Source organism: Arachis hypogaea, chromosome 14 (genome assembly GCF_003086295.3).
Source record: "Arachis hypogaea cultivar Tifrunner chromosome 14, arahy.Tifrunner.gnm2.J5K5, whole genome shotgun sequence".
Lineage (NCBI taxonomy): Eukaryota > Viridiplantae > Streptophyta > Magnoliopsida > Fabales > Fabaceae > Arachis > Arachis hypogaea.
Window position 1 is genome coordinate 7,766,240 of NC_092049.1, and position 16,880 is coordinate 7,783,119.

The window sequence follows — 16,880 nt, forward strand, 5'->3', positions numbered from 1 at the left end:
GAAAGAGTTGAAGAAAAAATATAGGTTGAATATGCTAGGTCTAATTGAAACTAAGAGGGAGGTGGTGACCAAGTTTGATGTAGCACACTTATGGGGGAGTGATACGGTGGGTTGGGACTATGTGGAATCAGTTGGTGCCTCTGGCGGCTTGTTGTTAATATGGGACAATTTTTTATTTAAGCGGTTGAACTGCTACAAAGAGGATGGCTGGCTGTGTGTTGAAGGTGTGTTGACAAAAAATAATTTTAATTGTGCATTCTGCTTGGTATATGGTGCACATGTTCGGAGTGAGAAACTGGTGATGTGGGAGGAGTTAAGCTACATTGTGGGTCTATGTCAGGTTCCGTTTTGCTTCATGAGAGACTTTAACGAGATACTACGGTTGGAAGAAAGAAAAGGTGCTGTTAGTCTACCTGCATCTGCGGAGGATTTCAAAGAATGGTTACAGGACTTACAGTTAGTAGATTTACCACTGTCTGATCGGAAGTTCACTTGGTTCCGGGGTCAATCTTGTAGCCGCATTGATAGGGTCCTTGTCAGTGTGGAGTGGCTTGAGGAGTTCCCAGATACTCGTTTGAAAGGAGGGCCGAGAGGTCTCTCAGATCATTGCCCATTGATTTTAGAAGATTCTAGACTTTGTACGGGACCAAGACCTTTTCGTAGCTTGGATTCTTGGTTTACGCATGAAGGGTTCCTACAGTTGGTAAAGGACGAGTGGAGGAACTTGGGAGATGATATATTCACCAACAAGCTTAAGGCGTTAACAGTACCTCTGAGAAGATGGCATAAGGAAAAGTTTGGGGACATGGACAACAGAATAAAGAAGTTTGAGGAAGAGATTAAGAAAATTGATGATATGGTTAGTGCTGGTAGTTATGACGAAACCATGGAGGCTAGACGAAAGGCTCTGGCATCTTGCTGTGCGAAGTGGTATGTCAGAAAGGAGATTCATTGGAAGCAAATGTCCCGATCCCAACATGCCCGAGATATGGACAAGAATACTAGGTACTTCCATAACCTGGCATCGGCAAGAAGGAGACACAACATAATTGAATCTTTAGTGATTAATGAAAGAATAGTACGGAATCAGGCTAGAATAAAGACTGCGATCTTGGGATTTTATAAAGAACTGTATAGGCAGGAGTATGCTCCTTTGATTGGGATCCGTGATGGGCTAGTTAAGAATATTACTGAGGAGGAGGGAGAAGCACTAGAGGCGATGCCATCAACTGAGGAAGTACGAGATGCAGTTTGGGATTGTGAGTCCAGTAAAGCTCCAGGTAGTGACGGGTATAACATGAAATTCATAAAGAATTGTTGGGAGGAGCTGGGTCAGGAGTTCACTGCAGCTGTGTTGGGCTTTTTCCAGAATGCGAAGCTACCAACAGATGCTCATATTACTTGGGTGGCGTTAGCTCCAAAATTTGTGGGAGCTAAGGAAATTAAGGACTTAAGACCGATTAGTATGGTGGGCTGTGTGTACAAGGTGATATCTAAAGTGCTTGTAAGAAGAATGCGATCAGTGATGCCAAATTTAGTAGGGGAGACTCAGTCTGTATTTGTAAAGGGCAGGAAAATACATGATGGTGCCCTAATTGCTTGTGAGACGGTCCAATGGCTAAAGCTACAGAAGAAGCAGGCAGCAATTGTCAAGCTTGACTTTCAGAAAGCCTATGACAGAGTGAGATGGAGCTTTGTGGATATAGTCCTGCAGAAGATGGGCTTTGGGCTTAGATGGAGGACTTGGGTGAAGGAATGTGTGACTAAAGCGTCTTTGTCGGTGTTGATTAATGGGTCACCGTCTAAGCCATTTAAGATGGAGAGAGGTCTCAGACAAGGAGACCCTCTCTCTCCTTTTCTGTTTGTGCTTGTTGTTGACGTGCTGCACAGGATGGTGGGGAAGGCGGTAAAAAATGGCTGAATTTCTCCACTGCTGGTGGGAAAGGACAACATAGAATTGTCGCATCTACAATTTGCAGATGACACAATTTTATTTTGTCCACAGGAAACAGAGACACTGGTGAATTATAAGAGGCTCTTACGCAGCTTTGAGTTGATGTCTGGCCTGAGCATCAACTTTGAGAACTCGAGTCTAATCCCAATTAACTGTGAGAGGGAATGGGTGATGAATATATGTGGTTTGTTGGGGTGTGCTAAAGCGGCGCTGCCTGTCAGGTACTTAGGCATTTCTCTTGGCGCTAACCCTCGATTGGTGAAGACGTGGAAACCAATCATAGATAAAGTGAAAGACAAGCTGAGCCTATGGAAAGCTAGAACTCTCAACAAAGCGGGTGAATTGGTCCTCATAAAAGCGGTTCTCAATAGCCTGCCGATCTACTACTTGAGCTTATATAAGATGCCAAAGGCGGTTGCAGAAAAGATAATCGGATTGCAGAGAAGGTTCTTATGGAGTAAAGAAGATGGGAATAGTGGGATGCCAATGGTGAGATGGGAGGTAGTCTAAGCTCCGAAAAAGCTAGGTGGTTTGGGGGTGGGAGATGCTTTAATTAGAAATGCATCACTCCTGTTCAAGTGGTGGTGGCGCTTCTCAAAGGAGGACTGCCCGCTTTGAAAGAAAGTGGTATGCTCCTGTAATCAGCTGGACCCAACTGCAATGCTGTCAACCCAACTGTTGCCTTTAGGAAGGGCCCGTGGAAAGATATCTGTCAGCTCAATATCAAGGAGCAGCATATCAGAAATATGATGATCAGTGGCTTGTCCATGGAGGTGGGAAACGGCCGAAGCACCCGTTTTTGGGAGGATGCTTGGTTACAAGGTGGATCTTTGAAAGATTATTTTCCGAGGCTCTTCTCTGTTTCAAATCAACAAGGATCTGTAATAGGGGACTGTGGGTTTTGGGATGGGCTAGAGTGGGTGTGGAACTTCCAGTGGAGGAGAGAACTCTTCCAATGGGAGCTAGAGTTGCTCAATCAACTCCACGATCGGTTATGGGTTGTAAGTTTATCGGTTGATAGAGAGGATTCAGTGGTCTGAAAATTTGACAAAAAAGGTGTCTTTTCTACTAAATCGTTTGTGCAGGTGTTGCAGAAGGAGACCATCTCAGAGGACATCACAAGTTACAGCTTCACTAGTTCCATCTGGAGAGGCTTGGTTTCTCCAAGGGTTGAACTATTTGCATGGTTTGTTTTAGTAGGCAGGGTCAACACGAAGGAGCGACTGACTAGACTCGGCATTATTAACCATAATGACAATGTGTGTGTTTTGTGCAAAAAGGACATAGAATCAGTACATCATCTATTTTTTGCTTGCGAGTTAACATGGCAGGTATGGTGTGCTTGGTTGACGGGTGCTAATAGAGCTTGGGCCATTCTGGAAACAGGAAAAGAGTTATTTGAAAGTTGGACTGGAGTACCAGGGGGCAAGTCTGAGCAAAGAAAATGGCTGACAGGATTCTGTACGGTTGTCTGGAATATTTGGTTGGAGCGCAATAGTAGAGTGTTCCAGAGCTTACAGACAAGTGTCGAAGGAGTAAAGCATAGATCATTCTTGAGCTACAGGGAATGGTGTGGGGTCGATCCGTTTGGTTGTTGATGGCAATGCTGGAGATGACAACGGGTGCGACTAATTTTTTATTTTTTATTATGTATTGTGCTTTGTTCTTCCGGTTCTCTATTTGCTCCACTTTATTGTGTTGAGCTTCTTTCTTAAAAAATAATAATAATAATAATATGTAGGAAGAAGAACTGAAGAAGTGGTGCCTGGTTTAAATAATTGAATATGATAACTTGTAACAAAAGAATATTTGCCAACATATGACAAATTAAAGAGCTATATATATTGACTACACAACAACCAACCAAAACTATATATAAAATAAGCACACAAGAATTATTTCGGTGTATAAGGTATTAATTGAACTTATATATACACACACACGAAGCACATCATATTGCTGTGGAAATGAAATATAGTTTAAGTAGGTTACACTCATAATAATGCATGCTTTCTCCAAATTCAGTGATATATTTGAGATTTTAGAAGTGTTAGTTTATTATTCATTAATAAGTTTTTTATATATATAACAAAAGTAAGTTATTAAATATGTTGCTATTAGGATCATATATTAATCAAAAATGCTATTTGTACACCAAAATTAGACACCAATATATTTATGTATAAATACATGTGTAGTTTAATTTATTTTTAATATATATTTATATTTTAATATATATATTTTGTGGCTGATTTTAATAGCTGATTTTAGTGTACATGTAGTATTATTCTATATTAATATATCCACAACACTTATTATTTATGATATTTTGTTAATTTAAGTTACAACCAAATTAAAGCCTGCATCACTAATTCACTATCATCGTATGCAATTCACGGCCCCACAATTAACTATAATACAATATCATTAAGGTCAACTCCCTATGAAATAAAATTATTTGGGGTAAGAGTAGATCAACTTTGATGGCTTAATTTGGATCATTGTAACTGCATATGAAGAATAATGCAAGTTAATTATTGAAGATAAAATCATGGTCCTAGCTGCCACGTCTCACTTTAATTATTTCTGCTTATTAATTAATTATACAATTATAGTAAATATATATTAAAATATAAAATACATATTAAAATAATTAAATAATTTATATATTTATATATAATATATAAATAATATTTTTATTAATCATATATAGTTAAATTAACATTGTTAGATAATATTATTCAATTTGTTGGCACTTCTAGGCCTTTGACAAACAAGAGATTTTGTATAATTAATTAATAATTAACATAGTATTGGCATTATTAATTTTTACGAATAAATACTGCTTTCCTCTTAAAATTTAGAATCAAAATCAAAATTCTTTAATTATTTTTTTGTTTAAAATAATTTCTAATATTACATTTATTATTAAAATTATCTTTTTGATAAATTTGTCCTTTATAAAATTTGATAACTAAAATAAAAAGAATTTAGATCTTTTAAATTTTAGATTTTTACTTTAGAGCATAAAGTGAAATCTCTCACCATTAAATGCTTTTTCTCTTATATTTTTTCTTGGTCGCACCTATGAAATAAATGCTGATAGTTCATACTTTACCTTTTAAAGTAAAATTTAAAATTTAGAGAATCCAAATCCAAATAAAAAATACCCTTCTTCCTCCTTTTTTTCGTCATCCTTTTTCCCACATTCTTCTTTCATTTTCACCTCTTCCAAGTCATCATCTTCTATCGTCGGAGCTATCCCATCATACTTTTTTTTCTGTCATTATTTTTTCTCCTGTCATACTACCAACGATACGATTTGGCTCTCTGTCTTCTCCCTTGTCACACCATCATTGGCGACGCTGTTTGGCCCTCTGTCTTCTCCCTTGTCATGCCACCGGCAACTCTCCTTGTGTTTCCAGCATCACCACCCTTGCCTCCCCTCCCTTCCCCTTTCTGCCTGTGTCTTTGTGTTGACTCCTGCTGTTGCCACCATTCACATTCACTTCCACCACCACCACATGCAACTGTACTCCACATTGTCGCCATCATAGATAAGCTAAAGTTTAGGTTTCTAATTTTTTGAAGTTAGGGTTCAAAGATTTTAAATTAGTATCAATGATTTTTGAAGTTAAACTCTTTTTATTTTTGTTGTTATTGTCGTTGAATTTGAAAGAATTTTTTTTTATTGTTATTGAATTTAAAAAATTTGAAGTGTGATATGGTTAAATTTAAAAAATTGAAAGTGTAATATTATTAGTGGTAATAATTGGTGACTATAAAAAAAAGACAGTAATGTAGTTATAACGATAAAGAAATATTTATATCATTTAAAAAATTATTATATTAAAATAATAATTTTAATATTAAATATAATATTAAAAATTATTTTAAAAAAATATAAATAATCATAATTTTAATCCAAAACTTTAAAAATCAAAACAGTACATATTCTTAATTCTTAGGGCAAATCACATAAATAAGCCAATGGGAGCAGAATATTACACAAATCAGTCAAACCAAAAATTGGTTCACGAATTAACTAAACCACATTTCTATGTAGTTCAAACTAGGTCAATTCGAACTTGAAATGCATGTAATTCGAATCACCTTGATTCGAATTACACACAAACGCACACACTCACTAATTCGAATCTAGCTGATTCGAATTACACTATGAATAATTCGAATCAAGTTGATTCGAATTACACAATTGCACGAAACTCTAAGCAGTTCGAATCTAGTTGATTTGAATTACTCACAATTTGCCTTTAGTAGTAATTCGAATGGGGTTGAATCGAATTACACTGGATTCAGCTATAAAAGGAGTTCGAACCCACCTCATTCGAATCATTTTTTCATTCTCAAACCCCACCAAATTCCAGAGAAAACGACCCAGATTCGCTCCGACAAAGGCTCGACCAGGATACTAAGTCGATGGGGGACGATCCGGAAAGACTATATCATTTGGATGGAGTTGCTCATATAGCCGGGGTCATCAACGACGAGGTTAGTATTTAGAAATTTTTTTGTGTGGTATATTTTAGTGGTTTTGCAAGTGGTTTTTGTGAGTGGTTTTGCATGCGGTTTATTTTAGTGGTTTTACTTGTGGTTTTGTTGGTGGTTTATGTTTGCAGTTTATGTTAGCGGTATTGTTAGTGGTTTAGGGTAGCGGTTTTGTTTGCGGTTTTGTTGGTGGTTTATGTTAGTAGTTTATGTTAGTGGTTTTCGATGTGGTTTTGTTAGTGGTTTTGCATGTGGTTTATTTTAGTGGTTTTGTTTGTGGTTTACTTGGTAGTTTATGTTAGTGGTTTTGTTAGTGGTTTCGAATGTGGTTTATGTAAGTGGTTTAGGCCAGTAGTTTTGCAAGTGGTTTATGCTAGTGGTTTATGCTAGTGGTTTATGCTAGTTGTTTATGCTAGTGATTTATGCACGTGGTTTATGTTAGTGGTTTATGTTAACGGTTTATGCATGCGATTTTGCTAGTGGTTTAGGGTAGTGGTTTTGCATGTGGTTTTTGTTAGCGGTTTGTGTTAGTTTTTTCTATTAGTGGTTTCCGTTCATAGTTTACGTTGTTAGTGGTTTCTGCTAGTGGTTTTGTAAGTGGTTGTAATTATGCGGTTCATCTTATGCACAGCCCCAGCGATGCTGTTTGGCCCTCCGTCTTCTCCCTTGTCATGCCACTGGCAACTCTCCTTGTGTTTCCAGCATCACCACCCTTGCCTCCCCTCCCTTCCCCTTTCTGCCTGTGTCTTTGTGTTGACTCCTGCTGTTGCCACCATTCACATTCACTTCCACCACCACCACATGCAACTGTACTCCACATTGTCGCCATCATAGATAAGCTAAAGTTTAGGTTTCTAATTTTTTGAAGTTAGGGTTCAAAGATTTTAAATTAGTATCAATGATTTTTGAAGTTAAACTCTTTTTATTTTTGTTGTTATTGTCGTTGAATTTGAAAGAAATTTTTTTTATTGTTATTGAATTTAAAAAATTTGAAGTGTGATATGGTTAAATTTAAAAAATTGAAAGTGTAATATTATTAGTGGTAATAATTGGTGACTATAAAAAAAAGACAGTAATGTAGTTATAATGATAAAGAAATATTTATATCATTTAAAAAATTATTATATTAAAATAATAATTTTAATATTAAATATAATATTAAAAATTATTTTAAAAAAATATAAATAATCATAATTTTAATCCAAAACTTTAAAAATCAAAACAGTACATATTCTTAATTCTTAGGGCAAATCACATAAATAAGCCAATGGGAGCAGAATATTACACAAATCAGTCAAACCAAAAATTGGTTCACGAATTAACTAAACCACATTTCTATGTAGTTCAAACTAGGTCAATTCGAACTTGAAATGCATGTAATTCGAATCACCTTGATTCGAATTACACACAAACGCACACACTTACTAATTCGAATCTAGCTGATTCGAATTACACTATGAATAATTCGAATCAGGTTGATTCGAATTACACAATTGCACGAAACTCCAAGTAGTTCGAATCTAGTTGATTCGAAATACTCACAATTTGCCTCTAGTAGTAATTCGAATGGGGTTGAATCGAATTATACTGGATTCGGCTATAAAAGGAGTTCGAACTCACCTCATTCGAATCACTTTTTCATTCTCAAACCCCACCAAATTCCAGAGAAAATGACCCAGATTCGCTCCGACAAAGGCTCGACCAGGATACTAAGTCGATGGGGGACGATCCGGAAAGACTATATCATTTGGATGGAGTTGCTCATATATCCGGGGTCATCAACGACGAGGTTAGTATTTAGAATTTTTTTTGTGTGGTATATTTTAGTGGTTTTGCAAGTGGTTTATGTGAGTGGTTTTGCATGCGGTTTATTTTAGTGGTTTTACTTGTGGTTTTATTGGTGGTTTATGTTTGCAGTTTATGTTAGCGGTATTGTTAGTGGTTTAGGGTAGCGGTTTTGTTTGCGGTTTTGTTGGTGGTTTATGTTAGTAGTTTATGTTAGTGGTTTTCGATGTGGTTTTGTTAGTGGTTTTTCATGTGGTTTATTTTAGTGATTTTGCATGTGGTTTATGTTAGTGATTTTGCATTTTGGTTATGCTAGTGATTTTGCATGTGGTTCATTTTAGTGGTTTTGTTTGTGGTTTACTTGGTAGTTTATGTTAGTGGTTTTGTTAGTGGTTTCGAATGTGGTTTATGTAAGTGGTTTAGGCCAGTAGTTTTGCAAGTGGTTTATGCTAGTGGTTTATGCTAATGGTTTATGCTAGTTGTTTATGCTAGTGATTTATGCACGTGGTTTATGTTAGTGGTTTATGTTAACGGTTTATGCATGCGATTTTGCTAGTGGTTTAGGGTAGTGGTTTTGCATGTGGTTTTTGTTAGCGGTTTGTGTTAGTTTTTTCTGTTAGTGGTTTCCGTTCATAGTTTACGTTGTTAGTGGTTTCTGCTAGTGGTTTTGTAAGTGGTTGTAATTATGCGGTTCATCTTATGCGCAGCCCCAGCGATGCATTTTGAGTATGCGGCGGCAGCAGGGCATGCGACTCGATGAGAGGTACATCCCGTACCTGCAGATGGCCGGATTATACCATCTTGCGAGGCTGAATGATAGATGGTTCAATTGGATGAGTCTCTTGTCAGTGCTTTCGTCGAGCGGTGGCGTCCGGAGACGCACACATTCCACATGCCGTTCAGGGAGTGCACAATTACACTACAGGACGTGGCGTACCAGCTGGGCTTGCCGGTCGATGGACGTTATGTGAGTGGTCGCTTGACGGACTTCTAGATATACATCCAGAGTGGCCGTCCAGCTTGGGTGTGGTTCCAGGAGTCGCTTGGTGTGTTACCTCCTGCGAACCAAATTCAGAAGTTCGCAGTGAACTGCACCTGGTTTCAGGAGACTTTTGGAGAGTGCCCCGAGGGAGCCGACGATGCGACAGTGAGGCGCTATGCTCGTGCCTATATCATGATGCTGTTGGGTACTCAGTTGTTTGCCGACAAGTCCGGCAACCGTATTCACATCAGATGGCTACCCTATGTGGCTAGGCTTGAGGAGATGGGTGGCTACAGCTGGGGGTCAGCGGCACTAACGTGGTTGTACCGGTGCATGTGCTGAGTGGCCAACAGACATGTGGTGAAGTTAGCTGGCCCGTTACAGTTACTTCAGTCTTGGATCTTTTGGCGCTTTCCTGGGTTTAGACCTAGTGGGTATGATACGTTCAGCTGGCCCTTGGCGTCGAGGTACTATTGTAGGATTTTTCTGTTATGAGTTAAATTATTTAATTCCATGTCCACTTATATTGTTATACTCTTTTTTCATACTTTTCTTTCGTCATAACACCGATGTGAGTTGCAGGTGGTCAGGTCACAATCCTTCCGGTAGCGAGAAGGGACCTCGAGTGCAGATGTGGAGGCTGAGGATAGACCTGTTACAGTCCACGATGTGAGTATACCCATCGCTTGTGTTAACTTAATTCACCTTTCATAGTTCACGTTACGAACCAGACTAAGATTGTTAGTCCTCATCATGGAGGTCATGGTGGAGAGTGGTACGGTTCCAGTTTGGGAGATGGCTCGGCCCATCGTGACGGTAGACTTGGATTTGGGCCGCTCGGCGATTATTTCGTTGATGTCCCCACTGACGACCACACACTTCAGGAGAGTCAGCCATGGGTTAATCCGGGGACGCTATTTTCAGACTTGCTGGCCAGTGATGGTCTTGATGCGGATTTTGGCGGGTCACACTTCCTAGATGAGATCAGTGCCATTATGCAGGAGAACGATGCGGCACGTCGGTGGGGTCAGATGCCGGGGACACAGGCACCATTAGATGTCGATCTGAACGAGCCTCCTACCGTGCCAACACCTGAGTATTTTGCATTGGGTGGTACCCCTCCTTCCGCCTTTACTGCTGGGTCACATTCAGTTGCTGGAACGTCCAGGGCACCCGTCCGCAGAGAGTCAGTCCCCTCAGGGTCTTCCTCACGACCGTTGCCAGTCCAGCCTAGGCCACATGCACAGGCAAACCCGGATGATGACGATGATGACATCGAGGACGAGGAGCCGCTCGTCAGGAGAGGCCACAGGACATGGGTCTCCCATCGTTGCTTCACCGATTCGCACCTATTTAGATGATCTGTTTATGGTGTATGACTTTTGTCACATTCAGTGTCGTATTTTAGCTTCCTTTATTTATTTTGGCTTTGTATGCTTAGGATCCGAGATGTATTTTGTTATTTATGGTATGTACCTTATTGCTTTCTCGTGTATCCGTTACTTTGGAAATTGGTGTACATTGTGTATTTAAGTTATTTAGACATGTTGGTTGTCATGCTTCACTTGATTTGAAGATTGCCTTATTGCCTTATGTATTTGTCGGAGAGGTGACATTTCGTTTCAGAAAAGAAACACATGGAGTAATTATTAACCAACGCAAAGTACTTCAGATTAAGCTAAACAAATTTTTGTACTTAACAACTTCAAGTAGCATACCTTCAAACAATTGACACTAAATACAAAAGTGAAATCACCATTATAATAAAGCTAACAATAAACCAACTCATGTCCCACCCGTGTGACTTGGTCCTCCGACCTGTGGGCAACTCCGACGTGTGTGTCCTGGTTGCCGACAGAACCCACATCTCTTCGGTCTGTTCGGATCCGCCTCGTCCATAGTGGTTGGTATCCTGGTGGACCTGGGACGTCCCTCGCTCGCACGCCTCTTGTTGGGGTCTGGTATCACTGTCGGCCCATCATATGGTGGCCAGAAACCCTCGGGAATGGGTGGTGTGAACCCCATCCGATACACACTGAACATGGAGCTAAGACGATACACCTGGTGGACATACGGCTTCCAAGTCAGCCGTGAATAGGCACAGCATGCCAGGGCGTGAGGACACGGGAAATGTAGTGCCTAAAAGTATCTGCAGTCACATGTTTGAGATCCGAGTGACACCCTGTAGCTACCAAAGGAGAACGAACCAGTAGGAGTCGTCTCCGAGACGGTGAACTCCGAGTTATCTCGGTCGTACAGAGTCACCGTGAAGCACCTCACCGTCTTTAGATTTGCCTCAATATACTTCACCAGGTGTTGACAGAATTGTTGTCCCGTACCCAGCTGGGCCTCAACCTCTCTCCCCTTGCGGACGAATAGCTCGGCCAACCTCCCGTAAGTTGCCTTCACCAGCGAGCAGACAGGGAGATTCCTGACTCCCTTCAGGATTGAATTAACACACTCGGAGATATTTGTCGTCATGTGTCCGAATCTCTGACCCTCATCCGGATGCTGTGTCCACAATGAATACTCAATCTGGTTTGCCCAATCACACATGGCAGGGTCTTCAGACCGCAGAATGTCAAACCAGTAATCGAACTCCACTTCCGTCTTCGCATACGCTGCATTCACAAGAAGCCTCCTTGCATCCTTGCCCTTTAAGGTTAGGGAGAAATTTGCTGCCACATGCTGAATGCAGAATGCACGGTAGGCAGCAGGAGGTAGCTATCCCCCGTCCGAAGCCTCAAGCGCGACCTTGATGCCGTTATGCCTGTCTGATATAACCAGCAGACCTGGATGAGGGGTCACGTGCTGACGCAGGTGGGAGAGAAAAAAGGACCAGGACTCGGCATTCTCACCCTCAACCAGTGCAAATGCAACAGGCAGAAATGTTGGAGTTCCCATCCTGTGCAATCGCGACGAGCAACGTTTCCCCATACTTGCCATACAGATGGGTGCCGTCAATATTGACCAAGGGCTTGTAATGACGGAATGCCTCGATACATGGTGAAAACGTCCAGAACAGTCGGTGAAAATAAGCCAGCGACTCGTCCACCTGTCCCCCAACTCGAACAGGGCTGGTCCTAAGGACTGCAACAGTACCAGGCATCGTCAACTGAACTCCTAACACCCACCTAGGGAGCTCGTTGTACGAATCATCCCAATCACCATAGATGTGGGCAACGGCCTTCTGCTTTTCCAATCACACCCTCCTGTACGTCGGCCTAAACCCAAAGTGTGCGGCCGTCGCATTAAGGAGCACCTTGATGCTGACGGATGCATCAGCCCTAACCATTGGCATGATGAATGCTGAAATCACATGATAATTCAAACTCCTGTGGTCGCTGGAGATGGAGGTCGCCAGACACGTATGTGGTATGTTGTACCGTTTGACCTCCCAAATGTCCTTGCGCTGCCGGAGACTAAGACGAATCAACCATGTGCACCCATTCCCAAACTCAGAACACTTCCCAACATACCGGCGATAGTCAGACTCCACCACCTTGTACTATACCCCACGTCGGATGCTGTAGGTCTTCACACTTAACACGGCCTCATCTTTATCCTAAAATTGCTGACCAACCTGAAACTCTGTAAGACCTGCAGACTCTTCGGCATCTCTAGCACCAAATCCAGCAGGCTCCCCAGGAACCCCCTCCTGGCTCATGGTATCCAAGTCCAAAGAGGAAAAGTGCGGAGGGTACTGCTGTGTGCCAGAGCTAGAACCACGTCCTGTACCAGCAGGCTCACTCGCTCCAATATCATCGCCGCTGTCATCAGCAATGATATCTGGCTCCACATCATCATCGTCTGGATCATCCAACAATGCATCTCTAAGACCAACTGGTGCAGAACACTGTAAAGAGCTCGGCACGAAATCCCCTTGTCCAACCTCCCCGCCTCCACTATAGTTCAGATCAACAGCGAACGAAGGGGACGCGACAGGCCGGACCAGAGGTTCATATACAAGAACGGAGGAAGATGCACCAGTAGGTCTGGAGCTAAAACCGGCAACCGTGCCTACAGTGGGGTATTCCGGTTCGAACCCCTAGAACTAGATACCACATCAACCAACTTCGCCAATAGTTCAGGTGTCCTAACTTCGGGAAACTGCCGGCGACAATGAAACATGACCTGCAAGTCTTCATCACTCCCGATCGTGAAACAATCGTACTTCACGATTTCCTTCAGCACCGAGATTGGAATGCGATAGAAAAACTTCTTAACCCGCTTCACCCCCTGCAGACCAAGTTTCTGTATCACAGAATTACCAAGGTCATCGTAGCTCGTCGTAGGCCTCACGAAAATACTGAGAGGATCCTTATCGGTGAACTTCACACTAGATCGTGTTTTCCTCTTAATCGTTTCTCTGGTGGTGAACCAACACTACAAAACTTTTCTCACTAGCCATTTTCCCACTCTAATGAGATCAATTCACGTTCACACCATATATATACACTTATGGGCCTTTATAATTCGAACCAGCCTAATTCGAACTACACATTGTGTAATTCGAATCAGCCTGTTTCGAACTACTTGGGTTTGCGTCTTTGGGTGTAATTCGAATCACCCTGATTCGAATTACTCAATGTGTAATTCGAATCAGGTGGATTCGAATTAGTGTGTGTGTGTAAGTTTTGTATATAATTCGAATCAACATGATTCGAATTATGTGTAAATTGAGTTCGAATTTAGTTAATTCGAACTACATATAAACATACATTGGTTGATTCATGAACCAAATTTTGATTTGACGGATTTGCATAATAATTTTCTCCCCTTGGCTTTATTGGAGTGTTTTGCCCTTGTTGTCCTAATTCTTACTTAGCCAGCTTCACAATTGACATTATCATCATTTCTTACTTAGTTACATGGCAATTTTTTCAAAAGGTTAATGTGAAAAATAATACGACTCATTAGGCGTATTATTATTGTTGTTGTTAGTAGCTAAATTTCACCTACCATATTAGGTCTTAGTAGTTTCTATTTATATTTTCTGATTTTATTTTTTTTCCAACAACTTGAAAAAAAAAAAGGAAAAAACTGGAAATAAAAACAAAAACAAAAACAAAAGAGAAACCAATCAAACCCATAACATCACTACTGATCTCTTCTATTATTTTTTCTTTCCCACAAAAAAATAAAAATAAAAATAATCAATATATATGTCCTTCGCACGAGATAAATAATTAATCTCTTAATTCAAATGTAAGAAGAAAGAAACTAAATAAAATAAATCATTTTATAAATTTTATATCTCTCAACACCAAAATCTCTAAAAGAATTATAACTATCAGACATTTTTAATTCTATAAACCTTTTTAAAAATTAAATTAGACCTATTTGTCACAAAAAAAAAATTAGACCTATTCAATTTCAATTTTAATAAATCACTAGATTAAGCAACCATGTTACCAATGTGCAATGTCTGATTAATCAAACGAATTATATTTCTCACACAAAATTTTAAATAAAAAATTATTTATATCGGGGGTTTCGATTGTTTGACATTGTGCGAAAATTTTGACCAGAAAAAAAAATGATTGTACGATAATTTTGACCATGAATAAAGGACCGTACTTAAATTCTTGGTTTGAGAAGAATGGAGTATTTCTGTGTGCTTACAATGAATTCCATGGTATTGTCGAAATTTTGTTAAAGTTTGAGGGGTCTTAATTAATTGTTACAGCTCCTCCCATTCCTACTTTCGCCGAAGCCTCACTCACCCAACATTTAGCGGCTATTTTTTTCTTTTTATATTGGAATGTAATTGAAGATTTTCGTTAATATTATAATATTTTAGTGTAATATAATCATATAAAAAAATATATAAGATAAAAAAATATGAGTAATAATTTTAAATTAAACCAAAAATTGAAAAATAATTTAAAATTTAATTGAGTCACAATTTTAATTTTTTAATCTAAAAAATTGTAATATATAAAATTATAAATAACGATTTCTTTTATTATATAAATCGACACTGATAATTTCTATTATGTGTCACACTTGTAAAATACACTAATTTAAATTCATATTAATATATTACATAATTTTATCTATCGTATAAAAAATAATTAGCGACATTTAGGATGTCATTATCTTTCATTTTTCATTTATTCTAATAAGTAGTTACATTTAAAAATTAGAAAATATTTTTAAATTGATTTTATTTATATGTTTTAAATGAAATTAGGTAATATTTTTTTAATTTGTATCATCAACTAGAGTGTTGTATATAATTAGTCTTAGGAGAATAACTTTTAGTGATATTTTAAGTGATTCTCCTAAAATTACCATCTCTAGTGTCAAATTTTGATTATGATAAAAATTTATGTGCAGTCGACTTCACGTGAAGTTGATAGTTAAGAGCTATTAAATAGTTTGATTAATTTGACTTCATGTGTCGACTACACCTGAATTTTCACCTTTTATTATATATAGTTTCTAGTACTCGGTTAGAGTTTATTTTTATTCCCTCTCTTACCTAATTTTTGTTTTTTTTTTTTTTTTTTTTCACTCGGTAGAGTCAACTATCAATTTCTCACTATTATGTGGTTTTGATTTTCCTTTATGTTTTTGGTGAGTAATATTATCACGTGGGTTTCAAATTAAATCTCCATACCTACATAGATATGAGTAAGATTAGTTTTTTACTTGTAACTCATAAATGCCAAATGGGGTTGGTTCTCTCCACGTGACCAACGTTGGACCCTGTTAGAAGTTATAGAACAAACTTATGTATATATCATTTTGAAAGAACCAATTGTCATTTAGGTACCATTTGGTGGAAAGATAGAGACAGAAAGATTGAGACTAAAAAATAGAAATTAAGAAACAGAGATTGAAATAATTTCAGTATTTTATTTGGTGTAAAGTATAAGACAGAAATTGAAACAAGAATAAAACTATAATTTAATTTGTATAAAGTATAAAATTAGAATTAATTAATTGAAATGAAGATATTTTAGGTATAAAATGTTATTAAAGTTTTAGTTTCTATCTCTAAAAATTTTAGTCTTCTGTGTCCCTACTTTTTGGAAGTAATGAAATACTGAAATTTTAGAGATAGAAACAGAAATTTTAGTATCAATCTCTGAATCAACAAATATGATGCTAAATCTTAGTCTCTCAATCTTTATTTTAGTACCTCGAAATAAACACTACCTTAATGTTTTCAAAATGTGTGTTTATTATTATGAGTCTTTCACAATTATTTTGAAACTAAGTACTTGTAATCTTGATTATTTCAACAAACTCCAGTCTTCAGTCTAATCTTGTTAATTAAATATTAATTAATGCAGCACTCGTTGGTTGTTGATTTTTTTTTTTTTTTTGGTTAAGGTAAGGGGCCAGAAGCCCAAACAACAAAAGGAACTACACTAAATTAATCATTCTGGGCCAAGAGGTGCCAGTAATATCACTAAGTACCCAAAGATCGCTCCCTGGAGGAGGGGAATTCCATACCATGAGGCTTTGTTCTTGTGCCGCTCCAAGATTGGCGAGAAAATCTGCACAACCGTTTGCTTCGCGATAAACGTGCTCAATCCTAACTTGCCAACCCCTGTCAAGGAGCTCGCTGATCCTGTAGTAGAGGACCGACCCAGAATTCCTCTTCAAGGAAGGGTTTTTGACACTGTTTACTACTGC